A 27697-nucleotide genomic window follows, 5' to 3' on the forward strand; every position below is an offset into this window, starting at 1 on the left:
AAAGGCCAAGAGATGGGGTCCCTCAGAAGGCCACTGCCACCTTCAAGCACACATTGAGGACATGAGGACCACACGGAACCTCACAGACACGCCCACCAATCACCACCGCTCACTGCCGAGCATCACTCCAGGGCCTGTCTTTGGCCTGGGCCTAGGTTAGCCGGGATCCAGGCAGGGCGGTGGCGACAAAGCTTTAGGGGTGGGAGGCTGGTCCATTCCGGGGGGCAGGGGCAGGGGCTCGGCAGGAGGGAGTGTGTCTGCCTTGGCCGTCTGGCTGGGAGCAGTGCCAGTGAGGTTGTCCCCACGTGTGCCAGCTCAGTGGGCACTTCTAGAACCTTCCAGGATGTGTTGCCCCATCTTAGAGCAGAGCAACCCCACTCCAGACTCCCCTCCGTGAGGGGAGAGTGGAGGAAGACGGTGACCGTGTGGGGTGACCATGACCCCCTGCTATAGCTCTGCTTCCCTCCGGCCCCACCCCCACCCCAGCCGTCCTGTGGCTACACTCATTCCTTTACAGAGAATGAGTCAGATCCTCTGAAGTAAGGACTCAAAAGGAGAGGAGTGTGTGTTTTCACTACCTCAAGGCCCTCTGCAGCTCATCGTCCCCGGGAAAGGCGGCGTGTGGCTGGGACAATCCATCACTGATTAGTTTCCGCTGGCTTCTGCAGGGTGCAGACCGGGAAATTAGATTGTGGGCCTTCTAAGCAGGGGGAGAAGCCACGTCAGACTCCATGGCCAGGGGCGGAGCATGCAGCATCCTCAAAGAAGCACATAACACAGAATTTCCCAAGAGGACCACGCAAGCACCTCTGCTCTGAGCGTAAGCCCTGCACGATGGGTGAACAACCGCGAGGAAGTTTTCAATCTATTTCCCCCCTCCTATTTTTTCCTACCTCCCCCCAAAAGTCTTTACAGTGTTGGCTAATTTTAGGATTTTTTGCTCTTTTATTATCAAAGCTACTTATTTCCTACACACCTTAACTTCATTTTAACTTTGTGTACTACAGCAGTAAACAGTGGTGTGTAACCTCGACAGAACACTCTGTATACTTGTAGACCAATTACTCCATCAGCCTTCACGTCTTCAGAGTAAACAATGTAACATCAATTTGCATATGTTCCTGAGGTTATTGCAAACAAACAAACAAACCCCTGCTTCAGTGCATTTGAAGTAGAGAACACTGATCATTTAAAATCACAGTCAAGGGGGAGGGGAGAGCTCAGTGGCAGAGCGCGTGCTTAGCATGCACAAGGTCCTGGGTTCAACCCCCAGTGCCGCCATTAAAAATAAAGAAATAAAAATAAAGAAACCCAGTTAACTACACCCCCCCCCCAGTTTTTTAATTGAAAAAATAAAAAATGAATAACTAGACTTTAATAAAAATAAAATCACAGTCAGTGCTCAGCTTTTCACTTGAATAAAATTCAGATACCACTTTGTTCACAAAGCAATTTGACTTCAAGATTTCCAGCAGGGCCAGTCACCTGGAGCAATCTTCCTCGCCCTCTCCCAGCCCTCTTTCCCATCGGCCCTGGAACCCTCAGGTCTACATCTGCAAACGATGAATCGGGAGTAAAATACAGTGGAAATAGCTGCTGTGGTGTCTCCCCACCACCGGATTCTTTGTCGGGTGTAAACGCTCATCATTAAATGGAGCAGGAGTTTTCACTAAGCCCCTGGAAAGTTGAGCCACGTGGGGCTGTCGCCCAGCAACGGGGAGAAGCCCCAGCACATGCTGTAGACCTCTTTCGTCGCTGCGTCCAGCCGATACTCAGCGTGACCGCCCGGGACAGCCCGACGGAGTGACAGCAGACTCGCATTGGTAGATGACATGCTGCCTGCTGGCTCTCTGCTCCCTTTGTTTTCCCAGAGGACCACCTTTGTCCTGCTTCAGGCTGATCATTTCCAGGTTCCACAGGTGGAAAATGGTGACTGTCACCTGCATTGCTCCGACATGGCCACAGAGTAAAACGGGAAAGATGGACAGAGTTCCGGAAGTGCTCAGACAGGGAATGAGGGTGAATTCACAGCTGAGCAAGGTGGCAAGGCAGGGGGGGAAGCCCTGGGGAGGTGAGCTTGGGCGCGGGCTTGGGGGGGCTGGACTTGGGGCTCTGCGGGTGTGAGTGAGCTCCCTGAGGGCGCTGGGGGGGGGGTTCTTCTCCGGGTTTCTCCTCTCTTGACTGATTCAGCCTGAAAGGAGGATAGAGGGGATTCCAGCCTAATAACTGGGAAGAGTTTTTAAAAGCACATTACATAGAAGATTCCACTTTTCTTTTCAAGCGACTCCAAACCCAACAGCAAGGGACTCGATGGTGCATTCAGCTGAATTAGGTTTCTTACAGGGACCAGGTCACAGCAAAAAGCATCCAGAGAAACAGGGTCCCAGGGTGCTAGACACTCCTCTCTCCTTCGTCCACGTGCTCGGAATGCTCCTGATTACTGAGGAGAGGTGAGTGACAGGAGGTGACTCTTAAAATGGGAACCACTGGGGATTGTGCCTTTGAGGGGTTCATAGCCTAGTTGAGAAGTGTGAGAAGCACTGTAGGAGAGCAGATGTGATGGGAGGTGGAGAGGAAGGAGGTATTGGGTCCGCTGGAGAAGGTTGGGAACTGCTTCATGGATGCAGACGCAGCTGAGATGAGTCCTGAAGAATCAGGAGAGACTGTCTGGCAGACTGGCATGCATCTGTGTGCATCGGGGGACCTGGACGGGAGGGACACGATCGCCATTTCATTTGTCTTTTTTGATACATACAATTTTATTGGACACGGCCACACCATTCATTCACAGATTGTCTCTAGCTGTTTTCCTGATAAAAGGACAGAGAGGAGCGGTTGCAACAGACCCCAGATAGCCTGTAAAGCCAAATCATTTACCACCTGGTTCTTCACAGAAAAAGTTTGTCAGCCTCTGGCCCAGAGCACTTCTCTCTTTGTTGCTAGTTGTTTTAGAGCCTCCTTAAAGATTAGAGCATTGCAACTGTAAAGACCTCATAGAGTGACTCTTGGACATATACCTCTGTTAATATAACCCAGGCCTACTTAACTTCACATGACACCCATCTACAGGTAAATGGCAATTTTTAAATCACATTTGACCACACTCTTCACTTCCTAACAAAAACTATTGAATTCTATTGAGAAGAATCTTCATCACTTAATTTCTATTTTAGGACAATCAGATTTGTATACAACAGGTTTGCTTAAAGGAAGATTATAACTGTCAGCAGATAAAAAGGTTTTCTTCTAAATGTTAAAAATAATACCCTTTCATTAGTAAGTTAGTTATAGCAAACAAAACAAGGAACAGGGCTAACTGTTGCATTCGGTCTTGATTTCCGCTTTCATTTCATCTGTGATCCGTCGGTGACTAATAGCATATTGTTTAGCCTCCATGTGTTTGCAATTTTTGCAGTTTTTTTTCCTTGTAGTTGATTTCTAACCTTATAGCCTTGTGGTTAGAGAAGATGCTTGGTACAATGTCAGTTTTCTTAAATTTACCAAGGCTTGCTTTGTGGGCTAGCATGTGGTCGATTCTGGAGAACACTCCATGTGCACCCGAGAAGGACATGTGCTCTGCTGCTTTGGGATGGAATGCTCTACAGATACAATTACATTTCTTAGATCATACATTTTGGAGAGATACTCCCAGTGGCAACGTGGGGGCAAACGGAGGGGCAGAGCGATGGGCAAAACCATTCTAGACACTCCCAGGATATCAAAAGATGAAAAGGAATTGAGGGTGGGGACAGATTTTGGTGGGAAGATGATGACATACTGAGTTTAAAGGGGCTGTAGGCCATCCACAAGGCGATGTCTTGTCTGCTTTGGGGAATGAGAATCCCAAGCCCCATGAAGAGGGCCCTGTTGGAGATGAAACTCCACGAGTCATTCAAAGAGAGATGGTTGTGGAAGTTGGGGTTGGGTCTGGGTTGTTGAGGGAGCACATGCAGCTGAAATAGACAGGGACCTGGGAGGCTGGGGCACCAATTACCTGGACACACAAGGGTTCCGTGAAAGGAAGGAAAGCAGAAGAGGTTCACACCATGAGTGCCGAGGGGAGGAGGGAGTCTCAGTGTGAGGGGCCATCACCAGTGTCAAATATCTCAGGAGGACTGAATAAGGTGTGTCTTGAGAAATGCCTTTTGGAATACAGGAATGGAGGAGGTCCGTGTGATCTGAGCAAGAACAGTTACAAGGAAGCAGTGACAGGTCAGGGGAAGCCAGATTTCAGTGGACCAAAAAAAAAAAAAAAGTCAGAAGGGACTGAGTGGAGACAACAAGGAAGGTGTGCATAAGGGAAAGGGTTGAGAAGGCTGTGTGGACATTCTGCACTCTGTCTGCAGGTCAGACAACTTCAATCAAGCCACGGGCATTGGAGCACCTTCAACGTGACAGACAATCTGTTTCGCCCTGGGGATACAAAGATAAACAAGACAGAGCCCACATGCCCAAAGAGCTTTCCATCTGTGGCTTCAGAGAGACAGATGGACAGACACGTCAAAATGCAAAATCATAAATTCTGGACAGAGCAGAATGTAGCACACAAGTTAGGATTGGGAGGAAAAAGACACAATCCTTGCTCTCAAGTTGCTGACCGCCATTTAGTTTGTTCACAGTCAGGAAATAACAGGAGGTATAACGCTTGAGAAGAAGGGGGTGGTACTCTGGGTGCCCAGAACAAAATCCAACTCATTTTAAGTAAAGATTGAGGAAGGTCTCCCTGAGAAGGTAGCATTTGATTAAACCTTAAGTAATGGGTGGAAAGGCTAGTGGGATGTCAGAGATGGTCATTTCAGGCAGAGGATGTGATGTTTTAAGGAGAAGTTTTAGGAGGAACCACTGGATACACTGCTTTCATAGACAGGAATAAGAATCAAGTATGAATCCAGAGCAGAGTCAGGCTTCTTGGAAAAGTTCCTTGGATCTAGCCTTTTATATCTTCTTACATCACCAAGATCCAAGTTCCCAAAATTGCTCTTGGCCCAAAGCCTGGCTCTGCACCATGGAGACCCCACCAACATTTCATCTTCCCAAGGGCACATCCCGTGGCTCTGTGATGAAGGCAGTGGAACAAGCCTGCCCTTTGTTTCTGTGAGTGTGCGTGTGTGTATGTGTGTTCTCGACGAATCTCCCCCAGGGCTCCTTGGGCAACACTATCACATTGGCCTCAAGGAAAACAAATGTGGAGAGCCATACTGATTAGAGATAATTAAGTAAACCTGCAATACACTCACACTGCCGGGTCCTGTCCGGGGTCTGTCGTGAAGATCACATCCTCTCTCTCCTAAAATGACCTCACGTCTCCAATGAAGTGTTCATCTTCGAAAAGATTGTATTGTGTGGAAAATATTGCGTAAAGCTAGGGCCTTGGTACAAAATATAGGAAAGTGAAGTTCAAGTCTAGTTGAATAAATTTTCTAAATCCCAAGTTTTAATTAAGACAAGGGAGCTTCATTTAAACAAACAAATGATTAGAATTACCCACCGACACATAAACAAGGTCATAATTTAAAATGTAATCATCATTCTTCTCCGTTCAGCCATTATCCTGGTCTGAATTTCTAGCCCTGTTTTCTCTCTACCAGAGGCTCAGGGAGCTGAGGTTTTGGCCTGCTTTAACAGCCACTTTTTTGGCAAACTACAGGACGGAACACACAGCAATCAAATCAGCCTCGAAGTTGGCCCTGAAACATCAAATGGGCCCGGACATGACGGCGTGTTTTCTGGGACATATAAACTTGGCCTGCATTCTTCAGGGCGTGAGTCTGGCACCTCTCTGGATCAGTAAATAAGCTTTTTGAAAAGCCCAAACAAACCATAAGGAAATCCTGCGTTTTGAAACAAAAGGTATAAAAGCTAAGTAAAGACACACACCACCATTGTCCGCTTTGCCAGGATGTGAGCTGTTGCCTTGGGAGAAAGATAACATGAAAGACGCCATAATTGCGGGGCCAAGACTGCAGGTCCTGCGAAAACAGGACAAAAAAATAGCAAAAAAAAAAAAAAAAAAAAAAAGAAAGAAAGAAAGAAAAAGAAAGAGAGAGAGAGAAAAGAAAAGAAACCCTCCATGTGCTTTCAGCTGGGCCAGGGGTTAGGGTGGTAGTGGAGGGAAAGATCAAAAGAGCAACTCCCTCTTGACTTTGTTCAAGAAATGGAGACACGGGGGTGGGGGGGAGTGAGAATGAACACCAGGCTTAAGTTAAAGTTTTCAGGAAAAACATGAGGGAGGGAGAAAGAACAAAAGAGGAAAGCCGAGCGATTTAATGACGGCCAAGGAACTGAGGGGAATAGGGCGTGCTTTTTAAAACATGTTTGCTTTTTGTTGTTGTTTGCAGGAGGAGCACGGAAAAAGGAAAAGTAGGCTCATTTAGTGAATGAGGAGAGAGTTGAAAGCTGGATGGCTCCACGTTAGCTGAGCTTTTAAATGGCTTCTTTAAAAGTATCTTAAACAAGGAAAATAAAGACATGGGGTAAGGAGAATTGGGACGTAATGGAGATGTGGCCAGTAAACTACTCCTAAGGCAGCGTTAGGGGAGTGTGGAGAGGAACGAAAGCCGTGCAAATGCGAGGCTGAAACGACCCGCATCTCAGAGTGTTTAGTGGAACTAGAGCAAGAATTTGCAACACCGAAGAGGCAATTGTTAGTAGCGGTATTTGTAAATTGAGGTATAGTTGATTCACAATCATGTTAGTGTCTAGCGTACAGCAAAGTGATTCTGTTATACACATATTTATATATTCTTTGTCAGGTTCTTTTCCATTATAGGTTATTACAAGATACCAAATGTAGTTTCTGGTGCTGTACAGTAGGTCCTTGTTGTTTATCTCTTTTATATACAGTAGTGTGTATCTGCTAATCCCAAACTCCTAATTTATCCCTCCCTCCCTTCCCCTTTGGTAACCATAAGACTGTCCTCTAGAGGCAATTATTTTTAATGCCATCCAGTATATCCAGCGTACTAGGAACGTGACATTGCATTTCATACTAATGTTGTGCATAATAAATGCGTTCACTGTCCTCAGAGCTGTACACATTAGTCTGGATCTCATGTTTACTTCCTCTCTCAGTGGCAGTATGAGAAGATGGACAAAGCAAAAGGAGTTTAAAATGCTGTTTGGTATTAAACAGAAACAGAAATACAGCCCCCGATAAACTAGAAGGCAACTGAGGCCCTGGGTAATCAAGGGAGTTGTTGAAGATCGAAGACCAGGCCGACGACTAAGTTGTGACCCATTTCCAGAATTCAGACATCTTCCCGGAGAAGACAGGGCACCGACGGTGGCCAGATCTCAGGTGCATTGATGCAGGCTTGCTGACGGGAGCCAGCTCGAGAGCAAACCTTCCCTGCAGTCACAGTGCAGCCGCCACCAGAGCTGCTTTTTTTCTCCCCCAGTCATTTCCTGCTCCAGGAGGGCAGAGCTAAAAGTAGGAACCCAAATGCTCCTTTCACCCCCTACCCCGCATGAATGTCAGAAGGACCCCAGCTGCGCGGGGCGCCTTGTGCCTGCTCCTTTACACGCAGAGCCGCACGGTCAAGAGAGAGGACAGAAACGCTTTCCTGGTTTCTGCGCATAGACCAGACCAAGGGGGCGATTAACCTTTAGCTGGTGATCACGGAACGCAGGCTTTGAGCCTTCAGATGGCGAGGAGGCGAAGGTGGTTGGTGGACGCCTACACACTACACACCTTACTGGTGTCTCTTGATGAAATCACCCATCCTGAGCTGGCAGACGAGACACAGGTCTACAGTACCTCCCGGGTTGCTCTCTGGGGGCCCCTGCGAACAGGGCAGCCCGTCCAAGGCCTCCCTGCTCACACCTGTTACTCACTCCCAGCCACCTGGCCTGAAGCGCCATCAGGGTCACAGTTTTCACTCTGCCTGCTCGGCTGGGCTGATGGATCGATGACAGCAGAGAACAGACTGTGCCAGAGAGGAACATCGTCTTCTCCTGGGCTGACTCAGCTCGGGACAGGAGGATAGGGCATCTGGCGTTTAGTGAAGCCCTTGACTGTCCCTTACAAAATATTAACTGAAGTGGATTTGTGTTGGCCTGGTTCTGAGAAGGTCTCCCAGGATGAGTTTGAAAGGCAGAGGCCCTGTGTCAACAAAGGGAGGCGGTAAGCAGCCCTTCCTCTGAGCTACCGCATCTGATCGGGTACCACGGGCTCCGTTTTATATCTCTCCACCGATCGGTGTGTTTTTATGGCAACCATCTCCATAGCAACCAGGTGTCCAGACACTAAATGGATCTCAGAGATATTAAATGTCACCCTGGGAGCGAAGCCCCTCTTGACTGGTCTCCATGGAGCCATGTGGGTGGGTGGGCTTCTCGAGGGCCCTGCTTGGCACAGGGACAGCCGTGACGGGACAGGAGGCTATTCGTTATCATTTTTGCTCAGGATCCAGAAGAAAGGGTAAATAGCAGGTAAATTACACTCTGATGAAACCAAGTAGGGAATGAGTCACAAACACCAGAGACGCCGGAGAAATTACGTCTGTGACAGCGGAGGAAATAGCCAGTGAGGACGTCCTGCGGAGCCCTGAGCTGGTACCTCTGGGGACCAAAGTTCCGAAAATGAGAAGGGAGAGGAATGCGGGAGCTGTCTGAGGAGGTCGGGGAGGGAAAGGCGGCAATGAAGCTCAAAACAGGGAAGGCACACAGAAGCGCGGAGCGAGGGCTTCGGGGGGGGGGGGCGCAGCACAGCGCAGCCTCCCCTGGGGTGTTCAGAGGAGTCCAGAGAGCTGACGGGGGAGACGGCAGGGAGACGGCAGGGATGCGGGGGGAGTGGGGGGGGGCCGCGAGGCCGCATCTTCTCACGGATCCCCCTTATTGCTGGAGGCAGCTGCGCCTCCAGTGACACCGAATCCTCCCCAGAGGTGAGTCTGCCCGACCCCAGGCCTGCCCTCAGCAGTCGCGCTTTCCTGGGGCTCCTTTGTTTTGAAGTGATGCTCGTGTGTTGACGGCACACGGAGGGCAGAAGAAAGACGGTCCAGGCAGAACCCGAAGGAAGGCAGACCTGACGACATTGAACAAAGGGATATGTAGCTGGAACCCCGGAAGAAGTCTCCCGAGAGAAGCTAAATAGACTGCAAATGGCCTTTTGGAGGGAACTCCTATCCCTGCCACAATCTGAACCAGGGCCAGACCAGGCGGGGTGCCCGGCCGGGGAGGTGAGCCCTGGGTGTGAGGGAGGAGGGCGAGGTCGCCTCACGCTGCCTTCTTTCCTGCGGCAGTCCCTCCACAGCCCACAGTTCGCGGGTCTGAGGGTTAGCTGTGCAGCTGTGTGTTGCACAGGGCAACTTGGATCGCCCACACTAGGTGTGTCCAGTGACGAGCGCTGCCCGTCCCATAGGAAAGCTGGGGGTGACGTCTGTCACTGTCAGTGTACCTGGCAACAAAACAAGAGGAAACCACATTCTCCATGAATGAAGAAAGGAGCAGGAAGAAGGTAGCTTTTTTTCCTCCTGTTCTTTTTTTAAAACATGAGTGAGAGCCTCAATATGTTTGAGATTATTTAGCAAATTCTCTGAAAGGGGCCACGGGTCACGAACCAATAGATCGTGGCAGGAGACACCACATTCTTCCGACTCCCCTCCCCTCCTCAACCCCAGAGATAGCAGGTTGAGCGTCGTGGGGGTCTCTGTTTAGTTAACCATTAACAATTCATAAAAGTCCAGACCCCTGCATGATAAGTCCAGTCCTCAGAATGTTATTAGAAAATCCTATTTCTGGTCTGTTATGAAACAGAGGTTTTGATGTTCTGCCAGGTTTATGGGGAACTCTGGAAACAGAGCACTTGCTGCTCAGAGAAGCTGAGGCCGGCGACGGGTGTTACATAAAGCTTTCTTAGCAACTCAGGTTTATCAGAGAATGGGAGGCTGCAGTGGAAAAAAAGCCAACGCGTTAGTGCAGAACATGAGCCAGCCCACTATCCCCATTTGCTCTGAGGCCAGCCAGCACATTCACAGGAGTGGTTTTAACCCGTGGCGCCACGGGCAGGCTCAGGACTCCAGCTGGCTGCAGAATGCTCCGGCAGCTCAGAGCTGAAAGGCACCTTCGCACGGACCTCTCGGAACGCAAGGCAGCTTCTTTTTGCCTCTGAACCAACTGCTGATTGAAATTCACACAAACACATCTCCTTTCCCCTTCTTTGGGCTGCTTCCAGTTCCTCTGGGCACTGCAGAAATAAAAGGGAGCAAGGTCACATTGTGGAATCCCTGCCAAGTTCAATGCCTCTCACGGCACGACTGTGCGTCTGAAGTCAACGGATGACCGTCTCACTTCCAAACCCTTGGATCCAAAATTATGCAGATTAGGATCGGATCCTTTTCTGGTGCTGGTTGCCAGCTTTCGTGAGCTTTCTGAAAAGCATATGTCCAGTCGGTTGTTTTAAATCTCCCAGGGCCGGGAGGGAAGGGGTGGTGAAGGAGACCTGGGAGCAGAAACCCCACAAAATCCCATTTCAAAGCAGCCAAATCAAAGCCAGTCACCGAGCATGATCTACTTACACATGACAGCCCAAACTGCAGCGTTCTAGAGAGGAACAGAAAGAATCCCCAGCCATGAGGACAAGTCTGACATGTTGCCTGGGCTGGGCTTGCGGGGGGCGGGGGGTGTATGTCAAAATGGATGGAGGTTGAGTTGGAACTCAAGGGGATGGAGGAAAAGCAGTTGGAGAGGAGCGGCCAGACCTCAATCAACCTGCCCGGGGACCAAAGGCCGCCATCTGTGATGCCACTGGACCACGGCTCAGTGCCCACCTCCTCAACAGTGAGAGAACCATCACTTAGAAACCCCATGTGATGGCAGTCATCCAGCGAGGCCGGTGGGAGGACAGTCTTTCTTTACATAAATCTGATTGCCCCAAATCTAGAGGATTCCACATTCCCCAGACCTTCTTTGCTGAAGAACATGCAAAGGGGCTAAAAAGGGTAAAAGCTACATGTTTGCCTTAAAACCAACAAAGAAAGGAAACCCAAGACATTCTAATCAGATTGGAACTTGAATTCACCTAGTAGAAGATTAATTTCTATTTTAGGGAGTCCATGAGAAGTCATCAGAAATCCAGAAAAGAATTTGCACTGAGATGTCTCTTAAAAGATTTCATTAAAAGTGAAACAAACAAACAAACAAACAAACAAACAAAAAGATGGAGGACACCAAAGCAAGGCCAGAGACCTGCCCAAGGAAGACTGTGAAATCCAGCCACGGTCCCTGGTCTGAGCAGACCTTATCATGCACATTTAATCGTAAGAAGAAGGGGAACCCTCTGCAGAAGTCTGTGCCCAGGGATCCCCACCCCTCCCGCAAGTGGGGAGGTGAGGGCCGCTCCCCCGCAGCCCTCGGGTGCTGACAAGCCGGCGTCTGGTCCTGGAAAGCCGTCCGCACCCAGCATGGCCATAATGAGCCCATTTCAGCTGAAACAAGATCAATACGACTCATTTTTCTCTCGCTGGCTCCCGAGTGATTCATGAATCTGAAAACTAGTTCATGAATCAGAGTGAGGTGGGGAGGGGTGCGGTGGGGGCGGGGTCACGTTTGTGCAGCCAGCGAACCTCGATGATTCTCCATCGCTTTGGTGAACCCAGCTAGGAGTTACATAATGCTTGCCTGCCCGCTGGTTGAAATCAGCCTTTTCGGAAGCAGCTTTTGGCTTTCACTTATTCACCTAGTCTCCTTCTCAAAAGGCAAGGAGTGACCCTGGGTACCAATTGTGTGTCCATCTGTCTCGGTGGGTATGTCTGAGTGTTATGGTCTTTGTGTGCACACTGTGTGTGTGTGTGTGTGTGCGCGTGAACCAGCAACGTATGACCAGCTGCGGGCCCTTTAAACCAGAACAGGAGCCAAGTTCATTTCTCAGCGGAGCAGCTTCGTAAGGAAGCACGAGACGGGGCAGTTGGAAACCACAGCCCTGCGAGAGCTGATTACAGCCTGTGAAGGAAAATGAGATTTTTATCTCACAGGAATTCAGTTATAAAAATAAAATACAACGTCTGGCTTGATTCAGCTAAATGTACAAGCACAGGGCGTTTTTAATTTGGCGGAGAAGCTGCACAAGAAAGATGACCTAAAACATTGCGTTTCTGAGCAAGTGGGGGGGGGTGGCCACAGGAAGGAAGTGGGAGTGGAGGTGAGTGTGTGAGAGATGGAGGGAGAGAGGGAGGGAGGGAGGTGGGGAGAGAGAGAGAAAAACCACCCTGCTGGCAAATGAATGCAGCAGGGATGATGTCATTGGAACAGTTGGAGGAGAGGAAAACAGCTCAGCGCTCAGCTAATCCTGTTTGCTGCCCTGAAGGGAGTGGACGGCGGCCAAGGCAGGGAGTTCTGGGAAACCATATAAGGGTGCCAAACAGGCTTTGCCGCCAACAGGAGGAACTGACAGCTTTGTTCTTTGTAACTTGGCCGCCGGCCAGCGGCCTCATTTCGGCTCTGCGGCATATTACCCTGGACGGCCGCCAGCCCCGCGCTCAGGGCTCCTTTTCTTCTCTCCCAGCTCTTTTTTTTCCCCCTCTTTCCCTTTGCCAAACATGCAGCGGTTACCATGGCAGTCGAAAGTAAAGTTTTAAAAGAAACACAACAAAGTCGGGAGGCACGCCTGGATCCAGATGTGCCCCAGAAGCAGATAGGAAAGGCGGAAGGAGCCAGCACCGAGCTCCGGGGAGGTGACTCCGGGATAAGCAGGGGCCCCGGCCCGGCGGTGGACCGAGAGGGGCTGGCGCCCGGGCCTTGTTTCCCTTCCCTTCCCCTCTCTCTTCCCGAGGCATTGTGGGGTGCGTGATGAGAAACGGAAAATGTCACGATTCCCACTGGGAATGCGTCCACGGTTCTGAGAAAGCTCCAGAAAGCCCTGGAGGGAGCAGGACGGCAGGGAGAGGGTGTGGACGGCTGCAGCGGCCCCCGGTCACCGAGGTGAACCCAGGGAGCTGGCCCGCGGCCATGGCGCAAGGGCTGTGCTGGTGGCTGGAGCTCAGTCAAGCGGTGACCAAGAGCCCTGGCTGCTCTGGGCTCCGGGGCGCCACGCAGGAGCCCGCGGGGGGTTTTGATGCCCCCCACCGCCTGAGTCCTGGGTGGAACTTTTTGCCACTTGGAGGAGCACAGTAGTTTTACTTTACAAGGGGACTCTGTGAACAGTCCAGTCTACTATTTTTAACTGGGTTCATTTCTCACCTGCTTGAAAAGTGGAACATCTCCTGGGAGGTGACACATTGTGACCACAGGCAAGTCTCCAGGCAGAGAGCTGGCAGGCTGTAGCAAAGCAGCGGCTTGGTGGACAGCGCCCCCCAACCCCCACCCCCACCCCCACCCCCAGGGTGTAGCAGGATGCTGGGAAGGGCCCCTTCCTTCTGGCCACAGGGGACTGGCTTGGCCATTGCCTGGCCCCCTGTGCTGGACGAAGGCAGGGCCGCGGCAGGGGCTGCTCTCACAGGCCTGCACTGGCCTCGCTGCCCACCAGGCCGTCCGAGCAGTACCTCTGGGTGGGCCACATGGGCCCTCTGGGAGGGGTCTTCACCTTTCAGGAGTATGCGTGACCGCCTCCCCTGTCCTGGGGAGAAACGGAGGTGTCAGGAAGGAAAGAGACCAAGGTCAGCCATGCAGGGAGGAGTCGTCGGCAGGATCCCAGCAGCCCCGACTCTGGCACCGCCCTGTTGCCCAGGCCCAAGCTGCCTCTCCCAGGAAGCGCAAGGCTTCGCCGGGGGTGGGGGTGGGGTCATTGCCTTTCGGGGTATGTTCCCGAGGCAGAGTGGCTCGAGTCCCCTCAGAGAGCAGTTACCCTCACCCACCCCTGTGAGCTGAGTCCCGCCCCTCACCACCCCCCGGCCCCCAGAGTCGCCATGCCCCCACGTGCCCTGGCTGTCACCCACAATGAGGACGTGGCGGTGGAGAGCTGGAGTGAGGCAGGGGGTTCCTGTCCTAACAGAACGCACAGGCCTGGCAGACCGGAGCTGGAAGCCAGCAAGAGACACACTCTTGCCTCCAGACGGGAGACAGCAAATGAGGCCTGGTTGGGAGCAGAGCTGATCCAAAGACAAGTGCCAGCTTCTTAAGAATTAGGAAAGGAGAGGGTGGCTTGGGTTTGGGAGCTGAACCTTGACTTTTTTGTTATCCCCTATCCCTTACCCGGCAACTCAAAACCAGGGGAGCCGCCCCGATGTGAGGGAGGGCCGTGGACTTGGCCGCTGACACCCAGGGCAGGGCCTGGCCAGGCCACATCCCTGCGCACTGGGCTGACTCGAGTGAAGGAAAACGCTCACTGGGGGCTTTCTAGAAGAACCCTGAGTCCCACGGCTCCGTGTCTGTTTGGGCACAAGAGAGACTTAGCATCACCGTGTGTCTGAGCCTGTGAAACCCCCGGGGCCCCCGGCGGACTTAGCTGGTCCCCAAGGTGCTGCACGGAAATGGCCAAACCGGCCCTTCCCACCCTGGAGAGGATGGGAATCTGACTCCCTGGGCCTTGTTTTTGGAGGTCCAGGCTTCTCTCCTGCTGTGTGAAAGCGGAGAAGGGCGGCTGGCGGGAGGAGCAGGCCGTCTCCTCCGGGGGAAGCAGTGGGCTCCTGTTCTCGCCATCCAGCACCTCCGGGTGGCCGGCAGGTGCCCGGCCTTGCAGAGGCAAATTCACCTCCCCCGGGGCCTCCGCTTTCCCCAGGATCGACGAATTAGACACAACACGTACGAAACAGCAGAAAACCCATCACCCTCACTTATGGATAAATGTAGGTTTCCTATTGGGTTTGTCAGGCAGACAGAAAAAGAGGATCCTAGGGGATTTTTCTTTCCTGAGAAACCAGGAGAAAGCAAAACCAGACCTGCGTGGGAATATGTGTGGGGGTGGGGGCGGAGGCACATGCATTTTTAGCAGCCACGGAGGCCTAAAACAAGAACAGTATTTGCAAACAGGTTACCTGCTCACCCTCCCCTGTGATCTTTCATTTCAGGTGCTAGTTTTTCCCCCTCATTAAAGAAGCCCTATTTAATTTCCTGCTTCACCTGCATGGTAAAAATAATTACACACAGACAGTAAGCCTGCACTAAAAAAAATCAATGTGCAGAGAGATGCCGCCTTCGCTTCTGGTCATCACAAGACTTCACAGCCATAAATAGAAAGCATTTCAAATACTTCTCTTTGGAGACAGACAAGGGAAACTCATCCCCAGCTTCATAAGCTGCAGAGAAGCCTTTGTATGTCAGGGAGAGTCAAGAATCAGAAATTCAGATCAGGCTCTGACATGGAGTCCAGGGCCTGCTCGCTTACTAAGTGAAGGATGCTGGAATGATCACCAAATAAAACGCTCCAACTTGAGATGCCGGCTCCAAAGTACTGTGGCGGCTTTAATGGGGACAAGATTTATCTTCATTACCTGGAGCTCAAGCCTGAACCAGAGATGGGTATAAGACAGCCCTGGGGAGGCACTGCCAGCCCCCGCACCCTGCACCCCCGCCCCCACACCTCCTCCCTGCCATCTCCTGCACAGAGCTCTCCGTGGGGCGTTCGGATGGGCTGTTCACAGGGGGAGGCAAAGATGGGGGCCATTTTCATAAATGTCTTTTTAGCTCCATCTGGCTGGTTTCGGAGAATCTGAAGCCTGATCCAGGAGGTAAGAGGCATGTGCAATGATCAGTCCCCAAATCTGCGGAACTTACAGGACCAGCTGGGCCCCGAGAAGCCCTCTCTGGGCGTTCTGGCAGGACTGACTGGAACTAGACCCTGCTATTTGGGAAAGCAGTGCTGAGGATTTATAAAGAGACTCAGAGGTTGCCCTCACAGGTGGATGTTTGTGAGACGTGCGTGTTCCTGGTACCAGCCGTCACGAGGTGGATCAGGTGACTACACCTGCCGTTGGTTTAAATCCGCGCCCCCTGAACGCCTCTGGGATTCGGCAACGGGCTGGTCATTTTTCCCTCTCTAGCTTGCTCCGCGTGTGCAACCAGGCCTCCCCCTGCAAGACGCAGAGAGGACGAGCCCCACCGCCCTGTGTGAGGTCACCTTCATCTGTGTGTGATGCTTGCTACATTCCAGGGGGCCGCGGGGACGGCTGCTGCCATCCCCACCGCCCAGATGATGACTGGCCATTCAGGTTGACCACCAGGGCCACAGAGCGAGTGCATGGCACTGGCGGGCTTACCGCCCAAGTCTCTGGTGTCCTCTGCCGGCCCTGGGCCACCTCTGAGGTGGCCCTGCGTGACACTCCAGGGAACCCTCGAAACCCTTCCAGGCCTCCTTCCCCACCCGAAGGCCAGCCCGGAAGGCCGGTGGCGTGCCCTTGTGACAGCAAGCCCAGCACTGAGTTTAGGCTGCTTCCTTGTCCTTACTGGTTACACAAGAAGGCGTCTGCTCAAACCAGGAACCTTCTTGCTTTCCACAGAGTGAGCCCAGGACATCAGTCTGTGCTGATGTCACCCTCAGCGCTTGCATTGGCCTCTTTGTCAGAAACCTGGGACCGGACCTGAAGGCAGAGGGGAGTGTTTCCCTCACTTGTCTGCCGAGACAGGCCGTGGGACTCCAGAAGCCCAGATGTAGGGGCTACTCAGTCCCCTTCCCATGGTGTCGGGGCCCCTGGTTTGGCGCCAGGGGCTGACTGCTCTTCCCTCAAGCCCAGGGCTGGCTTTTGAGCCCCTGGATGAACAGGGAACCTGGTGGCCTTGGGTGAGTCACAGACTCCTCCAACTGCCTTAATTTCCCCATTTTGGGAGATGACATCTCCAAAGCATCTGATGAGTCTGCCATCAAGTGAGAGCCATGGCAGATAAATTTGAAAAATAACTCATTGCCCCTGGCAACGCATGGCAGAGCCGAACAAATACTGGGGACAACAGATTACGTCAGCATCCTAAGGAGGGAAGCACTTACTAACTCTGTGGATGGCAGGGCTGGGCTCTGAGTCTGCGGTCTGGACCCAGGGCTCCGTGTCCATCCGCTCTGCACACATGCAGATGCACGATCTGTCTACACAGGGCATCGTTACACGCCATCAGTTGTATCAGCGCCAGTTCCCTCGTGTGTGTGCGGCCACCGTGCACCTTGCCTTCCACCCCCATGTGTGAGCTTCTTGAGGGTCGAAGCTGCCTCCCACATTTCCCCTGGGTCCTCCGTAGAACCTGGCAGGACACATGATCTGGCTACAAGGACCAGAAATCTCTTCTCGGTGGACTGAACCTGGAGGGAAGGGATGAGCCCCCCGAGAGGCACATGGGCTTAGCCGCACAGTCGACTCAGGAAGTCCCTGAAACGGGCTCCAAATCCCAGCTCCTCAGAAAAATCAAGCTTAGCTTTACACATGGCTGAAAACGCAAGTGGTCTCAGGGCCACGTGGACCCACCAAACAGCTGTGATCCAGCGGCTCACGCAGCCATCCACCACCCCGGTGAAGCAAAGGCCTGCGAGCACCGCATAAAGTGACCCATTCTGGGATACTGTTTCTTCTTGGCCCAAAGCTGAAGCATCTAATTTTGCTAACGGTGGCTTTTACTGCAGTGGCGAGCATGTTTACCTCACTTTATGTGCAATTGCAGGGGGAGGCTGGGATTTTTTTTTTAATTTTTTGTTTCTAAAGATAATGAGAAAAGTCTCTTAACGTTTGAGCCAGAATGTATCCTTGCAGCCATGTAGATTTTTAGCCAAGCGATACTGTATATAATCAGGGAAAGGCAAACATGTATATTATCTACATCCCCTTATAACTGTATGAGATAACATAAAACTGCAGGAAGTATCAAGCAGAAAGAATAAAAGCAGTCTATTCAACCGCTGGCCTGCCCTCCCCTGCCTGGTCCAGGAACACCCTTCAGCAGATAAGGGCAGGCAGGCAGGCTGGGAAACGCGCACCCGGCCCCGCCCTGGTCATGCTGGGCCGGGCTCTTGTTTCCTGAGCCACAGATCACCTTGGCAAGTGTTTATCTGCTGCTGTTTATGTCAGGCAAGTGAAGCAGCTCCCGCAAAGGTTGAGGGCTGGCTTCGGCTGCCTGGATTTTGCCAATTTGTGTGCATCTATTACGTGTCACCTGGGTGCAAAGTCACACGGAAGGGAGTGAGATATGAGGGAAGTCACGTGGAATAAGGGGGTCAAGAAAAGCGTTGGAGGCAGCACGTCCTGGTTCTTGGGGAGAGTTCTGATTCGTTGGTACAACCCGTGGTTGAGGAGAAGGATGCCAGGTCTCCGGGTGGTGACTCCTGCCCAGACCGGCCAGCGGTTGATGGCACGCCCTGCACAACAGTCCACGGCAACCCTGCCCAGCCTGGCCCCAGGGCAGACCGCTCCCCCGAGGCCGCGGTGGGTGGGGAGAAGGGTATCTCCATGGCACCCAGAGCCAGAGAGAGTCAGCCCAGCTCTCAGGGAAGATGCTACGGCTACGTTCAGGCCGCATGCACTGCAGGCTGCTTAGGGGCATCTGTGGGCCAGCTGGGTGCACCTTGCAGGGAGGGAAGCCCTTCCAGCACTGGGCACGGCGGCCTTCTGCAGGCCAGAGAGTGAGTGGGCTTCTGAGCCAAAGACTGGTCACTCGGTGTGTCTGCTTCCTTCGGGGCAGGCTCACCGAACCACAGGCCCCGTGGAGCCCGGTGCACGGCCTCGGGCGCACGGAGGCCTCACAGCAAGCCCCAGATTCGCTTCTCCTGGAGACATGCAGGCCCCGGAGCAGACAGTCAGCCAAGCCTGGGATCTTTACAGCACGGAGAAGGAATGGACAGAGCAGGGCCAAGCAACCGCCTGGAGGGAGGAACCACCACCAAAGATGCCTTACAATGCACGCGCGTCGCCGTGTCCCCAGAAAACGCTCTCTGAGCTACGAGCTCAGTGGAAGGAAGGACACCTTCCCGCCGCACGCCATTCCTGACGGGCAAGACCAATCCTCCAGAAACGTGAAGATGAAAACCAAAGGAACCACCAGAAACAAAGGAGGCCCAGCCTCCAGCTCTTCACATCAGACCCACATCAGCTCTGACACCGGCCACGACAAAGGCCCCGCCAGACAAACCCTCCGACCCCGGCATTGATCTGGTTCTTTCACCATCAAAGGGGAATGAGGTAAAACCAGCAGGAGGAGGGGGGGGGGAGGAAAAAAAGAAAAAGAGCATCTCGGAAAGACAGGCCCAGTTTCCCTGGTGCTGAGCTATGCTTTTACTGTGGCCCAGGCCCGTGGCCTGAGCTGGTGACAAAGAGTGAAAATCCAACCCCTCGGGCATCCTCACTTGCGAACAGACGCAAGCACGGACCTGTTTGCACATGTTCGCAGCTGCGGGCTTCGCTAGAACTCACGCAAGCACTGAATCACACAGCTGGTGATTGGACTCGGCAAACACACAGTTAGGAGACCATCACGGCAGGCAGTAATTTCAAATTTTCAATGGAAAAGCATTCTCTCTGTGCCTGTGAGCACAGCAGGGGGCACATGTGTGTTGAGGGTGTGGGACAGGAAGGGCCCCTGACCTGCATGTGAAGCCCCCCAGCCCAGACGGTGCGGGGGGCAGTGACCAGGTCTAGCTTGTCAAGGACAAGGGCCTCATAGGCCACTGTAAGGACCCAGGCTTCCCCGCCGAGCGAGATGGGAACCACTGGGAGGCCATAAAGAGGGACAAGGTCCCACTCATATCTAAGCGGGTCCCTCCAGCCTCAGAGCTGAGACCAGGCTGCAGGGGCGAGGGTGAAAGGCTGGTGGGGAGGCTGCTCAGTAATTCAGGGGAGCAGCCATAGTGACGCCCAGGTGACAGTCATGGCAGCGGTAGCAACATTTGCAAAACAGCTTCATCCTAATTATCAAACACATCTTCACAGATACACCCAGTCATTGAGAAGTCCACAGTCTTCAAATGGCCTCACAGAAAAGAAACAGAAGCTTCCCTCACTTAACTCAGAATGTGCTACAGGGCCATTTCTGGGCTTCCTGGTCCTCAGTCCTCCCCGCTCCCCAGTCCCACCCGCCGGAGGCCCATCCAGCAGACCCTGGCTGCTTGCTGGCTTCTGAACTGTGGCTTCATCTCCTGGCTTCTCATCTTTCTTAAAAAGCAATGAGATGCTTTTTCCCTGTATATACCCAGAGGGTGTGACTTCAGAAGGATCTCTGGAATAATGACTAACACTGCCACTCACGGAGTGCCCATCTCTGCTAGGACTGGGCAGACACTCGGCAGTCTTACCACAACTGTAGGGTGTGCAGTTGTCCCGGAATTACAAATGAGGAGACTAACCTCAGAGCGCATTAGAAGCCTGTCAAAGTAGCAGGGTCCCTCCCAGGCATGTTTCTGCAAAGCCTGGGTCCTCTTCCTCGTAACAGCTCGACTGACAACTGCCTGTGTTCCTGCTTGGGTGTGTCAGAGGGTCTTTGCCACCTTTTCTCAAAAGAGAGGATCCACGGTAGGGACCTTGTCTCAGGCCCAGGCTGGACCGCAGGCAGCATCAACCCCGATGCGCTCACTTATGGGCTTCTGAGTCTTTTTCTCGGGCATAGCTGTCTTTTCTGGTTCCCTCAGATTCTCAGCTCCTCGGGGGTGGGACTGACCCACAGATTTCTCATCTCTGGTCCCACAGCTCACGGCTCTGTGCTCTGTACCCAGGGAGCACGTGGTAGATGCTACTGACTGGCTGACTCAGGCCCCGTCTGCCCGCACGAGCCATTCTGAGCACCTTAGACACAAATACGGAGTCTGTTGTAGTTGACTGAGCAATCTGGTCAATTCCAAGTGCAGCCAGGAGATGCTGCTCCCCATACCAGTCCTCTCCTTCATGAAGGAGGACAAGGCTACAAAAACCCAGCTCCTCCAAGAAAGGCAGCCAGCATTCCCCTGCCTTTGGAATTTGTGGGATGGGTCATGATTCTCCAAAGGGAGCCGGCTTCAGGCTTGTGACAGCCATTTCCCCACCACGCCACCATCTCCACCTGACCAGGAGTCCTGCACACCTGCACCTTGCTGGCAGAACGGAACAAACCCAACCTGTCTCTCTGTGCCCCTTCTCTGTCATCCTGGGAAATGATAGGGAGGGAGGTGATTCTTAAAATTAAAAAAAAAAAAAAAAAAAAGAGGAGGTCTGTGATTACCCAAGAATTTACTTACTTAGTCCGCATGCAGATACTTGCACAAAGTAGAGAGTTCATCGGTAAAGCAAATCGGACACGGTACAGGTCAAGGTGTGTTCACCGAGTAGGACCTTTCAGATCCCAAAACCCCACTTTTTAGGAATCAATATTAAAAGGAAAAAGAAAAGAAAAAGCACAAACGCGTTTGCCTGTGAGCACGTCAAGCACCTCTGATACCAACTGGTAATACGGGTGGGCTCTTGGAAGGGGAACCAGTGTCTGAGGGACAGGAATGGGAGGGAAACATTTCACAATAGTCTTTGGAGTATTTTAAATCCTACTAACATGACTAGATAGCTTATTTAATAAGTGAAGAGATATAATATTTTTTAAAAAGCAAAGAATAATAGAGGCAAGAAATCATGCAAGCTCTAGACCACAGCAACAAATGATATCCTAAAAACAGGCCACACCGTGATGACCCCATCACACTCAGATTTGGGTGGTTCAAAGGTTCAAAGACCTTTTTCTATGGGGATCAACTGTTTAGCAGAGGCTGGGCACTTTTATCGTCATCCAGAATGAATGGATGGTTAATCTCACAGGAAGACAAGTGGGCAAGAGGTGAGTGGGATGCCCCTGAATCGTTGCTTGGGACCTCACAGAGTCAAACTTGAATGGCCACATCCTTGACCCGGCCGGCTTGGTGGTCCATTGCTTTGGACTGTGATACGGAGAATTTAAAAACAAGGAAGGAAAGGAAAAGATCAAGATGCGACGCAAGAGCAAGCAGTCAAGGGCATCAAGTGAAGGGTGTGGATACAGCAGTGAGGGTGGGAGTGTGGGCTCTCACCTCCACCTGTCGGACCCCCTGACGTCAAAGGGAGCTTGTAACAACCTGCAGGCCGACTCCTCAGCCTCGGGAGAAGAGCCTCTCCTGCAGCAAGTGTTAGATGCTGGGGCCGGTTCCCAGCCTTCCTGGGGGGCTCCACACACCCCCAGCTGCGGGCCTCTCTGAGCCATCTCCTTCCACCCTGGGTGAGATCGTGTGGCCTGTGGAGAGGGAAAAAGAACTCTGTGGAGGGGAAATATCCCCCCAAAGAAAGCCTCCTCTGCCCTTTTTCTAGGAACTGTCAGCTGCAAGGTAGCATCACGAGCTGCTTTCCATTTCCAGATAAAAAGGGAGGCGAGGGAGGGAGAGACACAAGCACAGATGTGAATTACTGGGTACCACTGAGCGGCTCCCCTGCTGAGCCTGTTGCTACGGCAACACACTCTGGTTATGGACCACTTTGAGGGGGTGGGGCAGTGCGAAGAACTGCCGGGAAGCATCACAGAAACAGCAGTGTGATTTTGAGCCTGGGCTTTCTGTATTTCTGGAAGCCTTCTTAGTACAGACGCATTTTTTTTTTATCCTTGCATATTCAGCAATCATAGACCGTGTCCAAAACTCCCACACTTTCCAAAATGGAAGGCATTTTCCCTGCCTTCTTTTTCCCTGCTCACACCTTCCCATCATTCAGAGTGCCTGTCTAGGCTGGTCTTCCCTGAGCAAAAGCAAGAAAGGGTTGGATATTCCCCCCCCCCCAAAGCATGCTTTATTTTCCTTGAATCATCAGTATTGCCGTGTTTTGCCTTGCATCTATAATCTGGCTTTCCTAAATTTCCTGGTTACATTGGATTTATACTTTGGTACTTGTCTTTGTTTTGTGTCTTTATCCTTCAGTGACTACTCGAGTGCTGGAAACCGTGAGAAGGTAGGGCTCTGTCTCTGCAAGCCAAGAACCTGGTCAAGTTCATGATGGGGATGGTGGTTGAAGAGGGCAGCTCACTGCCATCACAGATCTTAAGAAGGGGCCTAATGAGAGCCTGGTCCTCCAATCGATAAGTGGTGGTCCAGTTTTGTCTTGAATACCTCTAGGGATGGTTACCTCACCACTTCCGGACAAGACCTCTGCATTACTTAGCAATTCCCTGCCACTGACCTGCACTTACAGCTGCAGTTTCACTGGCCTGGGTTGGAGCTCAATGTCACCAAGCAACTTATTGCTGCGGCAATCTCATTCCTTCTCACCACCTCCCTCTTACTAAACAGAAAGACCACAGGGATCAGCATGGAGGAAGCAGGGCAGGTGCCAAAGACCAGCCACCCAGTCCTTGGTTTATGGTCCTAGTTGAGAAGCCGGGGCTGAAACAGGTTATTCTCGGAGGCTACTGCCGTGTCACAGCAGGTGTCAGCAGATAGAACCATCATAACAACACCCTAACTGCCATGTATGGAGTGTTTATATACATCAGGCTTTATCTTCGGTGCTTTATAGTCATGATTTTATATAACTGGCTCAAAAGGTTAAAGTGATTGGCCCAAGGTCCCATAGCTAGTAAGTGGCCGGACTTCAACCTGTCCACCTGGTTTCAAACCCTTGTTCTTTCCAACATCGTGCACCAAGTCCCTGAGTCATTGACTCATTTGACAAATATTTACTGAGTACCTACTATGGCAGGTACAGCTCCCGAGCTAGGGGAACATCAGTAAATAAAACCAAGATCCCAGACCTCGTGGGAGGCAAGGGGGAGTGCTATGGAACAAAAATAAAAGGCAGGGTGGGAGACGAGAGAGCAGGGTGCTGGGGCAAGTGGAAGGGTTGGGGGGCAGTGATGCCGGCAAGTTCAGCCGAGGTCAGAGTGGACCCCCGGAGGACAGAGCCGGCACTCAGTGAAGGACTCAGCAAGAGCGTACGGGGGGAGAAAGTCCCCTACAGTATGAGCAGGTGAGACAAGGCCCTACGGCAGAAGTGTGTCCGGCTTATCAGAGCGACAGCAAGGAGGCCGTGCGGAGTGGGACCAGAGGCAGTTGGAGAGAGAATAAAGGCGGGTGCGATGGTTTCGGCTGCGCCCTGCGGGAGCCGGGAGCTTCTTACAGGGCTCCGAGCAGGTGTCCCAGCACTTGCCTTACATGTTCCAGGCTGGGAGTCCCTCTGGCTGGCGTGAGGGGAGTGTGTAGGGTCAAAGAGAGGCACACGGACGCCTGTTGGAGGCCCCTGCTGTAAGCCTGGTGACATGGTGGTGACGTAGGGTGACAGAAGTGGAGGAGATGAGGCCTAGCCAGGCCCTGGATGTATTTCAAGGAAGCAAGTGGGAACTCCTGACAGTCGGAAGGCAGGGTCTAAGGGGAAGAGAGAAAGCAAGGATGGCTCCAAGATTTGGGGCCTGGACAGCTGGAAGAAAGGAGTCCCCCCGCCCCCAACCCCGCCTGAGATGGGGAGGCTGTGGGTGGGGCCTGGGAGGGTGAGGGGCTGGGTTTCAGACATGCTGAGTTGGGGTCTTTCGTTTGCCTCACAGAGACACCAAGAGGGCCTCTGGATGTCTTCTGAATGTGGGACAGGTTTTAGGACATGTATAAACAAGTGTGACTGTTAAGGTTTCAGGTGTAAGCCTCAAACATCAGGGGAACGAAAGGAAAGAGCAAGGTTCCTTCTTCCCGTTAAGACGCCTGGTGGAGTAAATGCCGTAGCAGCCGCCGCTGCAGACGCTCCCGAGAGGGCTGGCTGGGGCGGAGGAGGGAGGCAACCCAGAAGCACGGAAGGACCGACGCGGGCCGACAGACCGTGTGTCGGAGGAATACGGCAAGTTTGAAACAAGCACTTTATCTGAAGGGAGAATTCAAACCTTGTGTACAGATCTGGAAATAAAAAGCCGGATAAACTTCACGTTCTGTTGACAAAAGTCTTGGGAACTAATTCTTAACCGGAAGTTAACCAGAGGGCCCAAAGCTGAATTACCAGTAAGCCTTCCCCTGCAGCCAGAAGGAAGGAGGGCCTAATTGTTCTTGCCTCCACACCAAATTTACTCTCAAGAGGTACCGAATTTCTTGGCCAGTTACTGCACGTCTGAGAAAAAGGACGGGCCGTCAGGCGATGACGGGAGCCCCACTGTAGACCAGTCCTCGCCCGCAGGGCCGCTGCTCCGCGTGCCCTGTGACATCTCCCCTTTCCAATGCATGAAGAGGAATCCCATCCATTCTGATCTGGGGAAATCACCAGCCGGGGCGGGGAAGTTTCGGGTGTAAAATAATCATGGAGACGTTGAGGATAAGCCACACCCTCTCAGTCTGAGCAAAGGTCTGAACGCTCCTGTGAAACGGCACGATCAGTCCTCGGCGAGGCAGAGCTGCGGCTTTAATGTGAGGAGGGGGAGCTTGCGTTCTGCCATGGAACCCACTGCCGACGACACCTGGATGCTTTTATCACTTTGTCTGTCTTGGGCTCTCGGTTCTGTTTATAAAGCCTCTCGGCAGCATCACCAACAGCATTTATGATGCATGCTGGGGTCTGTGCGTATTGAGTTCAACGAAGACCGTCTGGGCCCTGTTGGGACTGGCGACCTTTCTGGGATGAAGAGGGGTTAGGACGCATCCCTATTACTTCATTTTGGCCCCTCCACGCACATCACAGCAGCGCCTCCGTACTTTGGGGTGACAGCCTCCATCACCGTATTCTGGCTTAGACTACGGAAGTGAGTTCGCAGGCTCCACTCCTACAGAGGGTGATGGGCACCAGCCCCCCCGTTACACATGCACACACACACGCACGCATACACGCACGCACACACGCACGCACACACATGCGTGCCTACACGTGCGCGCGCGCACGCAACATTCTACTTGAGTATCAAATGTCCACTGGTATTACCCCCATTGCAACTGTATTTGGAAACCCATCATACTCATTCCATTTGATAAACGTTAGTTAAAGATGCTTCGTATCTGCAATGATAACTATCAACTTGGGTATCTGTTTCCTCACTGGACTGAAAGTCCCCTAAAGACCAGGCTGGGGGCCTTTCAGCTTTCTACCCACAGCGGGAAGCCCTCTGCCTGGTCCACAGCAGATGCCCGATACATTTTAATTGACTGAATGAGGAAACTGAGGCACGTGGGGGCTTTACCTCTGAGTCCGGACACAAGCTCAGTATTTCTATTTGCAGACTGGTGCTTTTGCCAGAGGCTGGATGAAGCACAGGCTCCAAGCTCTGCAGGATCCACAAAGAATTTTTTCTAAGTTCATTTCTGAGAAGGGGCCAAGGAGACGGGCGTCTTTCCCCCTGATCCAGGCTTTCCTGCCTCTGCCTGATGGATGCAGCCCGCCGGCCATGGAGACAGCAGCATCCCTGTTGTCTGTTAGGAACATCACAGCCCGGGCTGCTCCCCGCACCCCGCAGGCTGCGGGGTCCGCGTCAGAGAGGAGGGGAGAGGCCGCCGCCCCGGCAGGCTGCGTTCTGCCCATCCCGCCGCTGCTGCCTCCGCCTCCGAGGGTCAGGCTTTGAAAATATCTCTAATTTTGTTGTCATAGCTTGTTAACCTCTTCCTTCCCAAACAACGCCCGTGTGTGTTTTGGCTCCATCCGCCACAGCGAGGACAGGATGGGTCTGAGTTGGACGCACAAAAGCATTTTCCCCTTAATCTCATTACAAGAGCTCCTCAGTCTTGAATTCTTCCCAGGGCTCCCTTGCTGTGAAGTGACTTCCTCTTGGAATCGTGTTTTCTCTTTGTGAAGCTGGGAGAGCAAGGAGGGTTGGTTTTTGCAGGGAGACGAGGAGGGAAAGCCAAGACAAAGGCGAAGGAAGCAAAAAGCTGCGATACTGTGGTGCGTCGGGGAGTTCTAACATAAAATGGGCCCAACCGAAAATTGCTGCAGCTAAGAGCAGCGATACCAAGTTCTAATTTGCATGCAGGGACCACGTTGGGGTCATTCTCCTCACCACGGTCTCTTCTGGACCTGAGGTTTACCAAGTGTGTGCAAAGGGGCCAGTGCTTTCACAGCCGCCATTTCTCTTGTGTTCAGAGCATCTTACTTCATCTTTTCTGCCCCTGGCATGCTGTCTGCCTGCACAGCCACCCTGACGGATTTCTCCCAGCACATGACATCCCCAACCTGGTCCTTCTAAGCATGGGGGACAAATTCACCTTGGACTTCTGTTCTTGTGTTTTCATTCATCCTCAAGTCTTGAAGGAATTTTAAGTGATCCCAGTTTGGGGTTCATTTTTCTATTCTTCTTCACCAAAGTGTTCCTATTCCCTTTGAATGCTTTCGCAGATTGCATCTGCAAATACAAAACTGCAACAAGGGACAGGGGATTCTGGAAGACGCAGGGTGGAGCTGGGGGAAACTGACAGGTGACACCACCAACCAGACCCACCCGCTGTGGCCTGAACCACTCAAGTGACCGAGAGAAAGGGCCAGGCAGGTTTTGCCTGTTGGATGTTGGATGAACTACTGTATATTGCATGAGTTGTATATTGTATGTAGATTGCATATGCACCATTGATAGAACAGGAAAAACGCCTTCATCTTTTCCAGACCCACGTTGTACTTTACATGTCAAGTAGAGAATGGTGCGCCCTACCCTTCAAGGGCAGTGGCTAGGGCAGGCGTTCTCGGCCACCTTTCCAGGGCTGAGTCCTGGCTTGCTCTCTCCCTAGCAAGGTACTTCCCTTCATTCATTGGATGTGCATGGGGTACCAGTTAACATCCTTTCTTCTCCCCTTAAGCATTCATTTGGGCATGAGAGAGAAGAAATAAAACACAGTGCCTGCTCTTTGCCAGCTTAGAACTCAGTGAAACTTACACATAGAAAGGAAGAGGCTGGAAGCAGATTCGCGGCAGCATCTCCCGTGTACTCACAC

At 52.3% G+C, this 27697-nt stretch overlaps 1 long non-coding RNA gene across 1 annotated transcript; it reads right to left on the reverse strand.

Annotated features, from left to right (window-relative positions):
- Window positions 1–1051: 1051 nt before the first annotated feature.
- LOC116667280 lies at window positions 1052–27070 on the reverse strand. The gene is made up of 3 exons (XR_004324122.1): window positions 25960–27070; window positions 21866–22065; window positions 1052–2704 (listed from the first exon to the last, which is right to left on the reverse strand). It is a non-coding gene; the product is annotated as an uncharacterized LOC116667280 (long non-coding RNA).
- Window positions 27071–27697: the final 627 nt, after the last annotated feature.

Source organism: Camelus ferus, chromosome 11, assembly GCF_009834535.1.
Source record: "Camelus ferus isolate YT-003-E chromosome 11, BCGSAC_Cfer_1.0, whole genome shotgun sequence".
NCBI lineage: Eukaryota > Metazoa > Chordata > Mammalia > Artiodactyla > Camelidae > Camelus > Camelus ferus.